The 16,402-nt window shown below is 42.4% G+C and overlaps 1 protein-coding gene across 5 annotated transcripts in view; it reads right to left on the bottom strand.

Annotated features, from left to right (window-relative positions):
* Positions 1–16,402, bottom strand: part of LOC143295899 (ras guanyl-releasing protein 3-like) — a 253,140-nt gene that overhangs the window by 200,482 nt on the left and 36,256 nt on the right. The window contains exon 1 of one of the 5 annotated variants that reach the window (XM_076607578.1): positions 4,086–4,151. The exons of the other annotated variants lie outside the window; for them this stretch is intronic. The gene's annotated coding sequence lies outside the window, so the exon portion shown is untranslated. Of the gene's footprint in view, positions 1–4,085; positions 4,152–16,402 lie in introns of those variants that run through there. 5 annotated transcript variants of the gene reach the window in all.

The following is a 16,402-nucleotide window of genomic DNA, read 5'->3' as shown; positions in this document are numbered from 1 at the left end:
CAGTTCAAATGTTGGAGTGAGACAAGGAGAAAATCTTTCCCTGATAATGTTTGCACTGTTTTTAAATGACATGAAGTCTCACTTAGAAGATGATCTACATGGATCAACAACTGATGCTGATGATGTTAAGAGAATGAATATAAGTGAACAGGATTGTAATTTTTCTTAACTATATGTTTTGCTTTAGACAGACAACAATGTAATCTTTCCAGAGACAGCTGCAGGTTTGCAGAGTGGTCTGACTGCAGTGAGACAGTATTGTAAAAAAATTGAAAGTTAATTCGATTTTTCTGGGAGCAAAGTTAGAGTATTCCTTGATTTTTAAACAGAGAGGACAAAATTGAGGTTGTAAGTAGCTTTCAATACTTCGGCCTGAAGCTAAATTAGAAGAATACAAGAGAGGCAAGGCCTTCAAGTCTTGTAATACATGATACACATTTTAAAAAAACATATACATATTCTTTTTTAATTCTGATCGTTAAAATGTGTTCTGTATTTGTTATTATAAAGCTTCATGTTTTAAAAAGAAAAAAGAAAAAAAAAAAGCATGTTCAGATGGAAAGAAATAGTCTTAGTCAACGCTATTGGGCATCTATGAATGACGTACCCCCCCCCCAAAAAAAAAGTTCTTTTAGCGTGATAAATTGATTGCAGTGTTCGAAAAGATAACACTATTTAAATCATGTTATTTTGGTAAATCTCGGGTACTTAAGAAATTCTTTCAAGTCTGCAGTAAAGGAGACTTGCCATTGCCTAAAGCAGGCTGCAACATGTAACCATTTTCTCTAAATCTGTGGAGATCCGTGTTTGACAGGCTCCACGGCTGTGTTTGACAGTGTTATCACTTCAGATACTGCAATCAATTGATTACACTTAAAAACATGCTTAAGTTAAATATCAATTTTTTAAAATCATTCACAGAAGCACAAAAGCGCTGTGACTAAACTTTTTCTTTCCACCCGAAAATACTTGGTTCGAATCTACTTTTATACTTTTTTTTTTTTTTAACCCGAAGTTTTATAAAATTCAGAACACATTCTAACGTGTCTGGGGGATGGAGTTCTAAGTGTGTATCACAAATGAGTCTAAAAGATCTTGCCTATCTTGTTTATATATGTTATATTAAACATACCTGTTTAATTGCTTTCAAGAATGCAATGCCTTTAGCACAGGAACTGTCATGTAAGAATTTATTCTGATAAATTTACAGTATTATTTTCTAAAAATACGTTATTTCATATTACTATGTGAAACATCAACCAGCTGTGTTTTCTCACTTTTATGATTTCATTCTGCTTTGATGTGTTTTATTCCTTGACCTTTTGGTTGGGTCATTGTCATGTTCATGTGTGCTTCAGACTCAGCTGTGGACTGGGGGAGTGTATCATGTGAACTGTGAGCCACTGGATGCACATATTATTTCCATTTGGATCGATAAATATGTATTGTCTTGTATTATGCTGAGACAGGGACTGAGAGAAGAAGAAGAGAGAAAGAGAGAGAGACAGGGACTGACTTGAGACAAATAGATAAACAGAAACAGCATCAGACAGCCTTTTACTTTGAAAAGAAAATTAATTACAATAAACATGTATCAGAACATAATTAAACTGTTGCTCCCACCACTCACTCCACACATTCTCTCTCTCTCTCTCTCTCTCTCTCTCTCTCTCTCTCTGTGAACAGACCATGACTGAAGAAATTGTGTTCAAGTACAAAATCTGTTAGTCGACCTATGTGCAGCACAAGGGTAAAATATTTCTGTTTACATACAATAAAACACACTCATCAACATCACCATCATGACCATTATGACATTCTCACTCAATGAAGCAGAGTTAAAAATGCAATGAGAGGTATGTATCCACTTTAAAATCATTTGAAAACATTTTTAGAATTAAAAATCAAAATAATTCTGCCACACTCTGAAAGAAGTGTAGTGATGATGATGATGCAAGAGTCATATACACATTAAAATAAAGAAAGAAGTAAACTTGAACGAGCTGTATTGCATTGCATTACTTTCTGTCACAATGGAATTCACTGTGTAAAATTTGGGCGGGTCTCCCCAGGATGAACTCATCACCACAATGCAGTAACCCCAACATTTGTTTTTCTGTCTACAATTGTGCATGTGCATTTATTTTGCTATCAAAATGGGTTTACTGACCAGCACCCAGACCACCACTCATGTACTGGTTATGGGACTCCAACCCCAGGACCCTCACTTCCTTTTAGGGTGCATTAACACTAAGCCTCTGCTCCATGTGTTTCATGAAAGCAGCCAGCAGGCCAGCAAAAACTATGAATTGCATGCACAAAGACAAAACAGTAGAGACAGACACAGAAACACAAGCACAAACACATATACAAGCACATGTCACACACACTTTCTGTTAAAAACAGACTACAAGATAAGTATGTTCAATTCTGGAACAGCACAAAGAATGGGACCATTTCAAGGCTCTCCTTTTATTGTAAAATTGTAAACGCTTGAACAGCTGCAAAAATAGTAAACACAGAAAAGCATTATGTTGATTGTGAATAAGAGCAACTGAACCTGAATTTGAGAGAGGATGTCACTGCAACATAACTAGGAAAGACTGGCTATGTAAAGTCTGTCGAGTTAATGAGGATGAACAGCATTTTCTGGTTAAATGTAGTATGTACTCTGACTTAAAATCACGCCTCCTTGTGACTGTTAATCCCATATATATATATATATATATATACACACACACACACATTAGTGTTTTAACATTCACAATCCATAACTGTCTTTTGGAAGATACCGCATGTGCTCACTATTTACTGCTTTTATTTGTCATGTTTAGTTTTAGTGTCCATAATTCCTTTGATGGGTTTTACGACAAATAAATCACACACTGAGTCACTCACCCAGTTTAAACATTAATCACATACACACACACACACACACACACACACATTAACCTGTGCTCTCTAGCAACAACAAAATTTCCACAGCTCTCTCTCTCTCTCTCTCTCTGCGTGTGCACACATTTTAAACAGATATGTACAGACACAGCGTGCGTGCATGCTTGCGTGTGTGTGTGTGTGTGTGCGATGACACCAGCTGTCGCACTCTCAGGGACACTGATAATGAAACTAAACGCAGTGAGCAGTTAACGACCTCCCACTGGCTTCCTCCTCCGTCTCTCTCTCTCTCTCTCTCTAGCTCTGTCTTTCACTGACGCACACACACAAACACATGCGCGCGCACATACATGCGCACATGCACATAAAAAGACCAACACCCACACGCACACACACTGACTTCCATATCTATTTCTGTCTCGCCAATCGCCACTTCCACAAATAGCGGTTAGGATGTTGAGAGGTCCGGCTTCACAGTGACTGATACTCGACTTAGTTGTTGGGGTGCGCGTACCACGTATTATTTAACGTTGTGACTGCACGCTAGGTTTTCCTGTTGGTTTTTGTTGTTGCCGCAACTTTCGTTTCTGCGGCAAGTATAATTCGAGTGGCCAAAACATGGGACACTTCTCCAAACTGGGCTCAAATTCTGTACCTTCCCCCCTTTTTCTATTAATGAAAAGTGGTTTCGTCATCCTCGCCATTGACCAATGGACGGAGACTGCTTGGATAAAACAGGGCCGGCGCAGACACATTTCCTTCTACTCCCCTACCTCCACACACAAAGAGAACATTACAATCCCAGCCCTGTCTGTTCTCTCCGACGGCAAGAATAGAACCACGTACAAAGCAACACCCATACTGTCCCCCCGTTACAATAAATCTCTCTCCCTCACCGACATCATCACACTGTCAAAAACCTCAGGCTATCGGACGTTACACACACACACACACACACACACACAGAGGCATAATTATGATTACCCCACCCACCCCCCAACCTGCAACACGCACACAACAGATGTCCGCCTTGAAACCACCTCCCATTTCCCCGGCCCTTCCTTCAAAGATCACTTTCGGTTTCAGTAGAGCACAGACATTATTCAGTGTAAATTGAAAACACACACACACACACACACACACACACACACCATCCCCACCCAACCACCGCCACAATGGCTCATCCTTACCCTACAACTGAATGATGCAGGCACCCAAGCAATGTAATGGCTCGTTTCTGTGCGTGTACAACCTGGTATCCACACGCACGAGGCCACCTCGCTGATAACTGCAGTTCGTTTTAATGGACTATGTATTCAGTGGAGGAAGTGGATGTGTCACTTCCTGGTGTGGAATGTGGACTTTACTGTACGCATTTCATCACTATGATTGCTACTGCTGCTGTGAACACAATTGACTCTCTCTTGCGCGCGCGAATACTTTTAAACAGATTGTTGCTCGTTGCTGCAACACACTGAGTCACTCAACATCAGTAGTGGTGAGCTCTACCTACCTAACCCCCCCCCCACACACACACACACACACACCCACACACATATATATATATATATATATATTCAGTGGCTCTGCCTCTCTCGTGATGAGAGGCATGTCATGAAGACCGTGAGTGATGGGTCTGTTATGCAATGAATGGTTTAGGGGGAAAGAAGGTGTGTGTGTGTGGGGGGGGGGGGGGGGCAGGGGGGGTAAGGACCTCTCCATTTCCATAAATTACATCTTGTCGATCTAATGAGGGGGAAATCGAGAGGCCAGATGTCATAATAAGGTATTGAGCTGTGCTGTGCTGTGCTGCGGTTACTTTATCTCAACACCGACTGTCCTAAAGCCCTCTCGGCCGCCGGAGAGAACGGGATGTACTGAACTTGAGCAAGACACTCCGCCTTCACTGCAATCAAATTCCACACCAGATTGTTGGCTGGGGACAGCAGCTGCCGCTTCTGCTGCTGTTCTGATGGTCATAGTTGGACATGACTATTATACAGTGTTACGTTGCGTTGTGTTGCGTTGTTGCATTATACTGTGTTGTATTATGCTGTGCTACGATTCGTGGGTTACGATTCTTCTCTTCGTTGTATTGTGTTCTGTACTATAATGCACTGTATTGCACTGTAGTATATTGCTGTGTACTGCATGGAATGGCCAAGACCAAAACACAGTCAGTAAGGTCAGGGTCTGGGTTTGCCGAATCCCGCTCTCGCCTTTGTCCCTGGTTTTACTGGAAAATCAAACCGAACCAAATCAATCAGGTCCTTCGGATCAAACGATGAACCGAGGTCCCGTGTGCAGCACACACTTCGCGCACTGAAAAAGAACTCATGGCAACGAGAGTGTTGTACTCTGGCAAAATTCTGTAGAACTGAGAAATCCACTCTGGTAGGTACACCGCGGCAAATATTATATATATATATATATGCACTCAACTTGAAGCCTGACCAAGCGCGTTGGGTTATGATGCTGGTCAGGCATCTGCCTAGAAAATGTGATGTAGCGTATATGAATTTGTCCGAACGAGAAACTGAAACAGAATATCAGGTCGCACAGATTCATCTGTCACAAATGGGGTGGATTTCGGACTGATCTTATGGTTTGCTCTCACCACAGAATGGTGCATCAGTCCCCCCGCCCCCATTTCAAGTTCCCAGCACACGCCCCTCCCCGGCACAAACCTGGATAAAGCAACTTGTTACACTGTAAATAAAAAGTGTTTCCACAAAAGGGTTTGTTTACGCACATAAGTTCCTTAGGTTCAGACAAGCATGTAAAGGACCCATACACATACAGAGGCACGCAACCAAATCCTGAATATATGTATAAATATATATAAATGCTCAAAGATAGGTAGATATAGATGTGCGTGCGTGCGTGCGCGCGCACGCGTGTGTGTGTGTGAGTGCGCGGGATACGTCCAGATTGGGGGCTTCATCGGGGATATGTCTAGTCTTGTATGACTCGTTATGATCATATATTACGGTTTACAAAATACTACTGCTGCTGCTACCAGTTTGTCATCAACAGATTTGCGGGAACTGCCAGCACGTTAAAATCGTCTGGCTGCAGTTTTGGTTTGGACTTCGAGCGATGATTACATACATATTATTTATATTATTATCTGTGTGTGTTTGTGTATGTATAATATGTGCATGTGCACGTGTGCGAGCGCGTCAGTGAGAGAATGTGCGCGTGTGTATGCTTACGAAAGCCAAAAAATTTGTTAGCACTAACCTAATAACTAAACTATGATGGGGCAGTGGAATCCACAATCCTGAAAGCTTCTCGATCAGTTTCACAGATTGTATGACGAAAGCCTGTCCACTGAAGTTGACAATGAAAGGTGGCACAAAATGGTTCGAAGACCTAAATGTATCTTCCGCAGACCCCCTTTTATTTAGTGATAAAATAGTCAGGTCTTGACTGTGATCACTTTACGGAAGGAAGGAAGGAAGGAAGAAGATCGAATGTTCACCTAGAAATTCACGTGAAAACAATGAAACACTAAGGAAGGGGGCTAACAATCAGGTCTCAACGTTTTGGGAAGAGCCGGAACTGCTGCACCAAACACAAAACGAAGACAGCAGAATAGACGACATACATCCGACACAATTCGACTCAACATTTGTGGCTGCACCAGAAATTATGTCCACAATGCTCCCCAGACCATTAGACGTCTCTCCATCTCTCGGTTCTGCAATCGCATGTGACTGCCTCACAAGCAGCTGATCCCGTCACCTCCCGAGGTTTGTTCTGTGGGCCTGGACTTCAGGCATCTTGGAATGAGCTTACCAAGTCCTTTCGTGGACCACCCAGTTTGGAAATATCCAAACACTGATCATCCGCTCAAAGAAATGTCAAACAAGGTGATTAATTTGTCAAGAATTCTCACTGTCCCTGACATGGCCAAGACGTCTTTTTTTTAACCCTCCCCTCTCCCCCTTTTTACCAGAATTGAAGCTGTGCAATACTGTGGATGGAATTTCCCACCCCCTTTTGCCCAAACAACAAACCTCGTATACCGTTGACCTTGTGCCCTCTCACCTCACACTTACTTGTACAGATCAGCGCACTTCACACGGTGCTGAGCCTGAGAGACAACCACAGACAGCAAGTGCGCAGTTCCTGACAGTTAGTCAGCCAGCCAACCCCAATGATGACAATCCACGTTCTTGTTGCTTGCTCTCTGTGGTATGACAATCACGCCATAGTGATTTCCCCGTGACAGGCACGACTAAAATGCTGGCCGGCTAAAAAAGCCTGGTGCATACCAAACACAATACGGATCGGCTGTGTTTGTTTTTTTACTGTCTTATACACCGAAGTACACGTAGTGGACGTGTGTGTGTGTGTGTGTGTGTGTGTTTTCTTCTTATTTATTTATTTTTTTTTTTTTTAAACAGAATCAACTGCAAACTTACATCTGTTTCTCATCTATTTCTGGCAGTGCCATGAGATATCATTCCGTCGACTCCGTTCTTCTTCCGATACTATACTCTCTGTTTCGCATCCCCATTGTCAGAACTAATTCCTCCGGTCAGCGTTCTTTCTCTTTTCATGGCCCAACTGTCTGGATCCAACTCCTTGTGCAGACCAGGAACTCTTCTTTCACTTCGTTCAAGTTCCCTGAAAACCCACTTCTTTGAACTAATGTAGAAACGACAGCCCTACCCCATTGTTCTCATTGTATACTTCTCGTTTGTGTGAGAGTGTGTGTGCGCGCGCGTGTGTGAATGTTGTTGTTTTTCTGCCCCATCATCTGCACCGTTTCGGTGGCATTACTCCCACGCCGCTCATTTAGATTCCCCCATGCACGGCCACCCGGCTTCGTCCGTCACAGTTCCAGCGTCAGCAGTCCACAGGGAACCATCGATGTTAGGTCGCCAGGATGCCGCGCCACACACCAGAGGAGACCCAGCGCTGCTGCTGAGTCACTTCGGTGGTGTTCAATGGTGCCTGTTCTGTTTTAACGTACTTAGGACACCACCTACTAAGCCCCCTACTAATAGTCTAGTAATTCTGTGAGAAAAAGTGGCCGAACCTCAAAATAATTGCAAGAAAACGTTTTTTTGGCTCTACGTGTTCAGAATTTTTCGCTCTATCACCCGTAAAAAATCGAAGATAATCGAACGTCAGATAAGATCAGGAAAATTAAATAAAGAAAAATAAATAGGCTGAGATGGAAGAAAAAGCACACCATACTTTTTTGCTGCCGCAGCTTGTCATTCGCGCCTTGTCAAGTCGGGCTCTGCGGGCATGCCTGGTTCCTCCCCGCGCTTTCTCACTCCGTGCAGTGAAACCTGTTTCGTACTTCCCTGACCGTAGTGAATGTTTTACGTTGATTTGTTAGCAATTAGTGATTCCGGAATAATAAAACTTACTTATAACTGTCAATTGAATCAGTTACTGAACTGTTATAACAGTTATCTTGTTCCTAATTTGCATCTAGACAGACAACACGAAAGTGGCGTTGAAGAAAGGTTCACATGTTGCCTTCGCAAAATGTGGTGTTGAAGTATGGTGAACCATGCGCTTAAAAAATATTTTACTGAAGAAATTACAATATTCAACTTTCTTAAGTAATTGTATGTAAAATTGAAACGGACGGTCATCAAGGCACTTGTGTGATCTGAAGTGACGACAAGCCATTGTCTGGGTTCTAAAAACATTGATTTATTTTGTTTGGGTTTTTTTCTTTTCTATTTATGTATCTATCAATTTACTTATTCATCTATTTGTTTTATTTTTTGTTTCTTAGTTACACATTTATCATTCAGTTTATTTTTGTTTATTCATTTATTTATCTAATTATGAACTGTCTTGTTTGTTTCATTTTATCTATTATTATTATCTTCTGTCGTGGGGGTATTTCAAACAAGTGTGTGTGTGTGTGTGTGTGTGTGTGTGTGTGTGTGTGTGAGGAAGAGAGAGAGCGAGAGAGAGAGAGAGAGAGAGGCAAACATTATTTTGAATTTGAAAGCAAAATATCACCAAATGTGGATATACGCACACTCACACACATGCGCGCGCAATATGTGTCATTCATGTAGATGTTTTGTCCACTGTGACCTGGAAACGTAGAATTCATACATGAGATGTTGTCTGTTCTAATGGATTTATTTATGTCAGATTTATATATATATATATATATATATATATATATATATATATATATATATATATAAATCCAATTAATATAATCCTATGTTTGATCGTGACCTGGTCTCCATTTGACCTTAAGCTGGTCCTCTTTTCAGCAGTAATAAGTATCAAAAGAAATCAAACCATACAAGAAGAACATCGATCCTGACAGTCTGTGCAAATTGTTAACGTGAAAGGCAATGTATAAGCAGAGCGACTTATTCACACAAAGCTGTCTTTATGCGTCTTAAGGTTGCATTTTTAAAATATACACTTACATTTTGCAGACATTCTTCACCAATAAATATAGATGCAAGTCTGGAAAAAAACCCAACATATTGCGATTATTTTGGGATTAGACCACTTTTTATCATAGAATTACTGGACTAATTCATAATAATGTCCATCCTCACAAAGGCTTCCCTCTCAGTGTTGTTCTTCAGTGGTTGTCACCTGTGCTGAGTTCGAATAATGTATTCCATGACACTCTCCACATGCTAGCGAGCAGTCAAAACCTTGTTTTTCTGCAGGTACACCTTTTTGTCACAGTCACACTCGCAATCACAGCGGATAATGCACAGAAGCTTGGGAGGAGCAGGAGGCAAGTGCGCTGTGCAAGGCGGCACCATCTGGTTGTCAACAATCTTCCAGCCCCATTGTCCCGGCACAAGTGTGACATTTCCAGTCCACTGTTGGACTTGCAGATATGTCCTCAAACTGTGGTATTTGGTAGCAGAGGACGTTGTTGGCAGAGTGTGAACTTGTATGAATGTTGTCCCAGACGCTACCTTTGAACAGAACATCATGTATCTAATCTTGTCAAGGGTGGACGCTGTCTTCCTATCATACAAAGACAAGAGCATCTGCTCAGCAGCAGCAACAGTCTCATCTTTCTCTAAGTTCTTCAGGAATGTCTCTGCCAGTTCACAAAGTCGTTCTGAGCTCAGAAATTTCTGGAAACCTGTCCGTTTGCCAGTTCCAAAAGCTCGGGACGTTGTGTCACAACCTATGGCTGCATGGATGACAGGCAAGATATGACATAAGCTGCTAAGTGAACTCTGAAACTGCTTGATGTTCCAGCACCTGAACGGCTTTCTGCTTTTCTTGAGAAAGACTTCCTCTGAATCACTATTGAAATGGCAGACCAAAAGGACTAAAAGATCTGTGTCATCGTCAACAACCACTGTCTCTTTGCCTTTTGCACTTTCCTGAACCTCAGCAACAATCATACAGTCAGCATCTCCTTCAGAACAGAAAGTCACGCATCCGTTGTTCCGCAGCTTACAAGAAAGCAAGTCAATAAAACGTTACTTGTTTTTATGATTGGCCAGAAACAGGTCTTTCCCGATATGCAGGGTCATGTCTGGTGTAAACTGAACCTCAGTGGACGACTTTCCCTCAGTTCTGCACATATATGTGACGTCTTTTGTGCTTGGGCCACTTGTATAGCCATTACAGGCTTCTTGTACTTCTGTCGCACATGTCTGACGTAAGTTTCAATGATGGAAATGTAAGTTGAGCCACGAGACCAGGGATTTTTTTGAGAAGTGCCTCTCCATGCAGAACAAACGCACGTCACCAAGAACGGCACTCTCTGGCATGGGTTTGGAAACTCTCTTCCAGATCCCATCAGCAAGAAGGGCTTTATTTCCTTGACGAAGAAAAATAGAAGACTTAGAGAGAGATGATGGGTGACTCGACAGCTCATATCTGAACACCTCACTCTTGTCCTCGTATTTACTGCCTGCGGCTGAAACCAGGCGCTGAAACAGAAGTTGAGGTTCGATAGCCACCACTTCTGCGTCGATCTTGACAGTGTTTATGGAGGCCATCTTAACAGCCTGTTCTGACCTAAAGGTGTATTCCGTAGCTTTGTGGCCTTCCATCTTCTTCAAGATTTTATTTCCCACTAGGTTTGCCTTGTGTGCATCCACCTTGGTGTTTGCAACCATACCTGTGGCTGTATTCTTCAAAACAGGACCAGCAATGAAGGGATCTCTCTCTTCCAGGAGAGCAAGGATGACCATCATGTCATGACCATCCTGCCTCTTTCTGGCAATGCTGATGTCTTTGTGCTGTTCACTTGAAAAAGACAACCCGGTGATGTTCTGAATGGACGTATTGATGTCAGCACAAGTGGGCATTGATAGAAGCCATGCTGCACGTTGGGATTCTGACATTCCACGATCACGTGTCATCCCCCCTGTTGATTTGATGCTTCTCATCAACACTTGCTAAATAAAAGATCGACAGAAAGCCCAGCCAAGTAGCGATCACTTCTGTGGAAAATATGATGACCTTGAAATTTGTTGTACACGTCAGGGTTGGTTTGTTCAAGTTGCACCATATCTTGTAGGTACAGCTGGATTGACTTTGTGTACAGACTGTGACCAGCTGAAGCAAGAAAAGGTATCATCTCCTGCAACGTACGCAGGTGAAGATGCCAGTTTCCCGTCCTCTCTGCCTTCAGAAAACATCGTAAAATATCTGTGAGATGCATGTATTGCAACCACAAGGCAGCTGTGGGGTGTTGTTTTAGCTCCTCCTTCTTTGCATCCAACTTGTCAGAAATTGTGGAGATAAGATGCGTGTTTGTCTCAAGGTCATGAGCTACAAGTTTGCCCTCCATGAGAGAAATTATACAAAGCCAGTCCATGATCAAGATCTTCATCTAACATTGGTTCGGTGAAGTCCGTGTGATCAGTAGCATTTGATTTGAAAGTGTCAATTGAATTTTGAAGTTCATTTTGAACTTGTTGATCCACTTGTTCCAAATGACGGTGTTCTGGAACAAGATCTAGGTTCTGTGTAGTTGGCAGCTTGACTCCACATGTTTTAGCAGTCACGAGTGCGTTTAAGCAAAGAGTCCACTAAAATGTCCCCTTCCTGCTCGTGTCACTGCTTTTCCTTGCGTCATGTGCATGACAGCGTTTGGAGAGAAGGGCAATTCCAGAACCTTTAACCTCTTGCAACCCACTGCCCTCCATCAACCATCCAATGCAGCCTCAGAAGCTCATTTCAGCATGGAAAGCACCAAGGCGCAGCACCATCAACTTCATATAACTGGCAGGAGGCTCATTAGCAAGATGTCAGTGGCTTTCCACCAGAGTGGTTGATCCAGAGTCAGGACAGGTGTTGAGTTGTGTCGTGTGGCCTGTTTTGTGATGAAATGTATGGTAGAGTAGAGACAGGCCATGTCACTTGGACTGAGGTCGATTATGGGCAGGAAGCCAGAGATGCCACAGTGACTGCCCATGTGAACAGCTTGCATCATACCTGACCAACCAGGCCTCTCTCTCTTCTGTTGCAACGTTCTGTTTATACACAGATATGCATCGTGCGTTAAAATCACACTGACTAGCTTTTCTGTACGCTGTCAGTTGAAATTCGTCTGTTTTCTGGCATATACATTTATGTAATACCTTGTTTTTCTTATTGCCTTTCCTCAAGTTTTTTTTTTCATAAAATTGGGGTAGTACGTAAGAAAAGTCTTCCTGTGCTTGTTCTTTTCCTTCAGTAAACAAGATTCCTTCTGTTAGTTCTCTCTCTCTCTCTCTCTCTCTTTCTCTCTCTCTTCTTTCTCTTCTTCTTCTTCTTCTCAATTCCGTCCCTCTCCTTCCTAAACCCTCTCTCGCCCTTCTGCCTTCCTAGCACGCGCACACACACACACACACACACACACACACACACACTTTCACAGTCAGTAGTTAAATGGAGATAAACAACAACCAAACAAAAAAACACAAAACAAACAAACAAAAGAAAACAATAAAAGCTAAGCCTTGAAGACAGTGCTTAAGGAAATAAACAAACGAATACATATGAAATAAACACTGATGGGAACGAAAGCCCACAAATTTGCTATAAAAAATGTTATTATCACCTTTGCAGCCCTTTCCCGATAGTACAGAAAATGTTTTGTCAACACTGCATGGGTGTTTGCAAACCACACATGTGTCTTGATATTAGTCCATTTCTATTTTGCAAAGAAATCTCAAAAAAGAAAATCTTTAAATTTTCAGCGAAAGAAACTTTATTAAGCGCATGGTTTACCATACTCTGACTTCACACACGCGAACACGGGCGAACCTGTCTACCCCTATGCCACTGCCATGCAGTCTGTGCTAGCACACTTTAAGATCATGATAACTGTGATTATATTTTAGTAACAGTCTAATTTGACTGTTGTAAGTACACTTGCTTTCTCGGAAACATTACTTAACAATGAAGCAATGTAAAATCATGTATGATATTCAGTACGCTCAACAGAGAAGCATAAGATATAGTGGTAGGCATGTTCAGCTGCGCGGACGAAATGCCGGAGAAGCGTAGTACTTAACAGGCCCATCCCCGTTGTGGCATCCTTGACAAGGTGGCAGTGACGTGACCCAGTTGAGAGTTTCAGACTCAAATATGGTGTTCCGTTCGCGCCATCTCCTTGTGTTTATTTTTCTTTATTTAATTTTCCTGCTCTTATCTGACATTCGATTTTCTTCGATTTTTTACAGGTGATAGTGTGAAAAATCCTGAATACATAGAGCCAAAAAAACCTTTTCTTGCAATTTTTTTTAGGTATTTTCGTAATTTTCTTAGACTATAACGACAATAATGGCTTAGTCGCGGAGCCAGACTGAGTGAGCGTCCCTCCCAGAGTGGAGACCGCCACTACGTCCCTCAAACAACAGCCCCCCATGAATCTGCCGACACTGACGACATTGACAGGACTCACCCCAAGCACGGAAGTGGAGGGGTATCGAAACTGAGGTCACCATGAGAGCAGGGCATGAAAGGCCACAGACTTTGAGACTATTTTGTTTATATTGATGACGATGAAGGAGGAGGAGGACGATGATGATGACGATGTTGCTATGGAGGTCCATTTCGGTTTGGGACTGCGTGACAAGGCTGTACTCTACGCTTCCTGTCATAATGATATCCCGGCGTTAACCAGACCCGAGAGATACAGGTGCCATGAGATATCATTCCGTCGACTCCGTTCTTCTTCCGATACTATACTCTGTTTCGCATCCCCATTGTCAGAACTAATTCCTCCGGTCAGCGTTCTTTCTCTTTTCATGGCCCAACTGTCTGGATCCAACACCATGTGCAGACCAGGAACTCTTCTTTCACTTCGTTCAAGTTCCCTGAAAACCCACTTCTTTGAACTAATGTAGAAACGACAGCCCTACCCCATTGTTCTCATTGTATACTTCTCGTTTGTGTGAGAGTGTGTGTGCGCGCGCACACGCGCGCGCGCGTGTGTGTGTGAATATTTACCCGTTTATACAACTTGCTTACAGCCCTATTTTGAGAATAGCCGCAGTTTATATTCACATTATTATCATTATCTGATTTACACTAATTTTAACGGCATGATCCAGTCATATTTCTCACCTCCGATCGAGTGTAATTGCGGAGGTGATGTAGCACTGCGCCAGTCGGATAAGAAATCATCGTAGGCCTACTTGTGTAACAGTGTCCATATTCTTCATCTTCAAGATGCGGTCCGAGGAAATTCTCTTCATAAACAGCAGGAATGTAATTAATTCACCGACACGCTCTCTCTCTCTACAAAAATTTTCGCTCACATGTGTGTTCACATACAGCGACTGTCGAGTCTATGTGATAAACCCTGTTTCTGTTCATGCAATCGCGCACGCGCGCGTGCATGTGTGTGTCATTGTGAGTGTGTGTGTGTGTGTGTGTGTTCGTTCTTTAGTTTAGCGTCTTTTCACTATCAGTGATATTAGACGTTAAAAAAAAAAGGGGAGGGGGGCATGGGGGGAGGAAGGTGCGGTGGGAGAGGGGGGGGGGGGGGAAGGGGCGGGAAGAGAAAAACAGAAAAAAGGTCAACTAGAAAACTATCGTAAAATGTATAATTAACATGCAATTACATTTAACAGTAACAACTGAATAATAATGATAATAATCAGAAACCATTAACACAATTCTGAAGTGCATTAAAGGAATGTAAATGTAGTGTGTGTGTGTGTGTGTGTGTGTGTGTGTGTGTGTGTGTTTTCAATTTACAATTAACATATGGAAATACTCTGTCAATAACAAAATTGGAATAAAAATAGAGAAATAAAATTGTCTTTCCACTCATACCAAGAAAAGTTTAAGTCTTCAGAGCTAATCCGGATGTCCAGAGAGCGAACTTTTTACTTCGTTTCGACTCCAATCACTGATTTCGTTTTGCATCCGGATCCACTGACAAAATTGGATTGCGTCGTTTCCAGTTCGTAGCCGGAATGTGCAGTTGAACGATAGCCTGACACTCTATTTTTTCTTTGCAATTTACAGAAAAGAAAAAAAAGAAACTGAATTCTGGACTGAACACACAGAATGACACAAACTACACAATCAACGTGTTTATAGACATTTTTTAAGAGGGTACTCAAGTTTCTAGAATGATCAGACTGAAAATCATATTTGACTGCACTTCAGCAGCCATCGTGCCTGAAAAGTCCGTCACTGTGGGAATCATTTCAGCAAATGTTAGGCCTAGAGGGCTCAACATTAACAACTGCCCGAGGCTGCCCGGGGCAAGTAGATTGCTGTGTCGGTTAAGCTAAGCTCCTTCGGAACTTGCCCGACTGAGCAAGTGATATTTTCTAAGACTTGCAAGTTCTGATGGGTTTTTTTTATTCGAAAATATCTGTCATGCCTCTGAAACCAATGACTGGAATTTCTCTTGCAGATAACCGATGTTTCGTCAGTGTTGGAACTTCGATAGGCTGACTGAAGAGAACTGTTGTGCAGCCATTAAGGTGACTTTCAGTTGGCTGCTATTTTTTTAGCGTCAATTAGGGGAGTTTGTATAATGCTTCCTGTTTGATTACATGCACTTTATGCAAACTAGAACAAAGGGTTTGCTCTGTTCTGAGACACCTCTGCCAAGCCCGTCATAGGCTGAGCCAACCAGATCAATTCCCTGCCTCAAGCGCCAATCATACTGTGGTCCACAAGGAATGCACCACGTGAACCACGGCAAGAACAGTTCAGATACTAAAGGAAGCGTTACTGCATTCCAACAAATCTATATTCTACACCTAATCTGCAAAGCAGATGCCTGACCAGCAGCCCAACCCAGTGTGCTCAGTCTGACCTGGAGTAAAAACCTTTACGGAACCATCAGCCCCAGTTATTCGGAATTCCATGAGACAGATGTTGATGCGAGGCATCTCTAAACAGCAGAACGCTGCATCCATAACATGCAAAAGAGACACAGGGTGCAAAAAGGCCACCGAAATGGCAATGACCCACACTTCATGTGAAATAAAATCATTTTGCTTATAGCCCAGCTGACCACCAACCGGCCATTTCAAGGCTGATCACCCGTCAGTTCTTAAAACCA

The sequence above is a fragment of the Babylonia areolata genome, chromosome 21 (assembly GCF_041734735.1).
Source record: "Babylonia areolata isolate BAREFJ2019XMU chromosome 21, ASM4173473v1, whole genome shotgun sequence".
Taxonomy (NCBI): domain Eukaryota; kingdom Metazoa; phylum Mollusca; class Gastropoda; order Neogastropoda; family Buccinidae; genus Babylonia; species Babylonia areolata.
The sequence above is the reverse complement of the archived record's forward strand: the minus strand, read 5'-3'. Positions and strand labels throughout refer to the sequence as shown.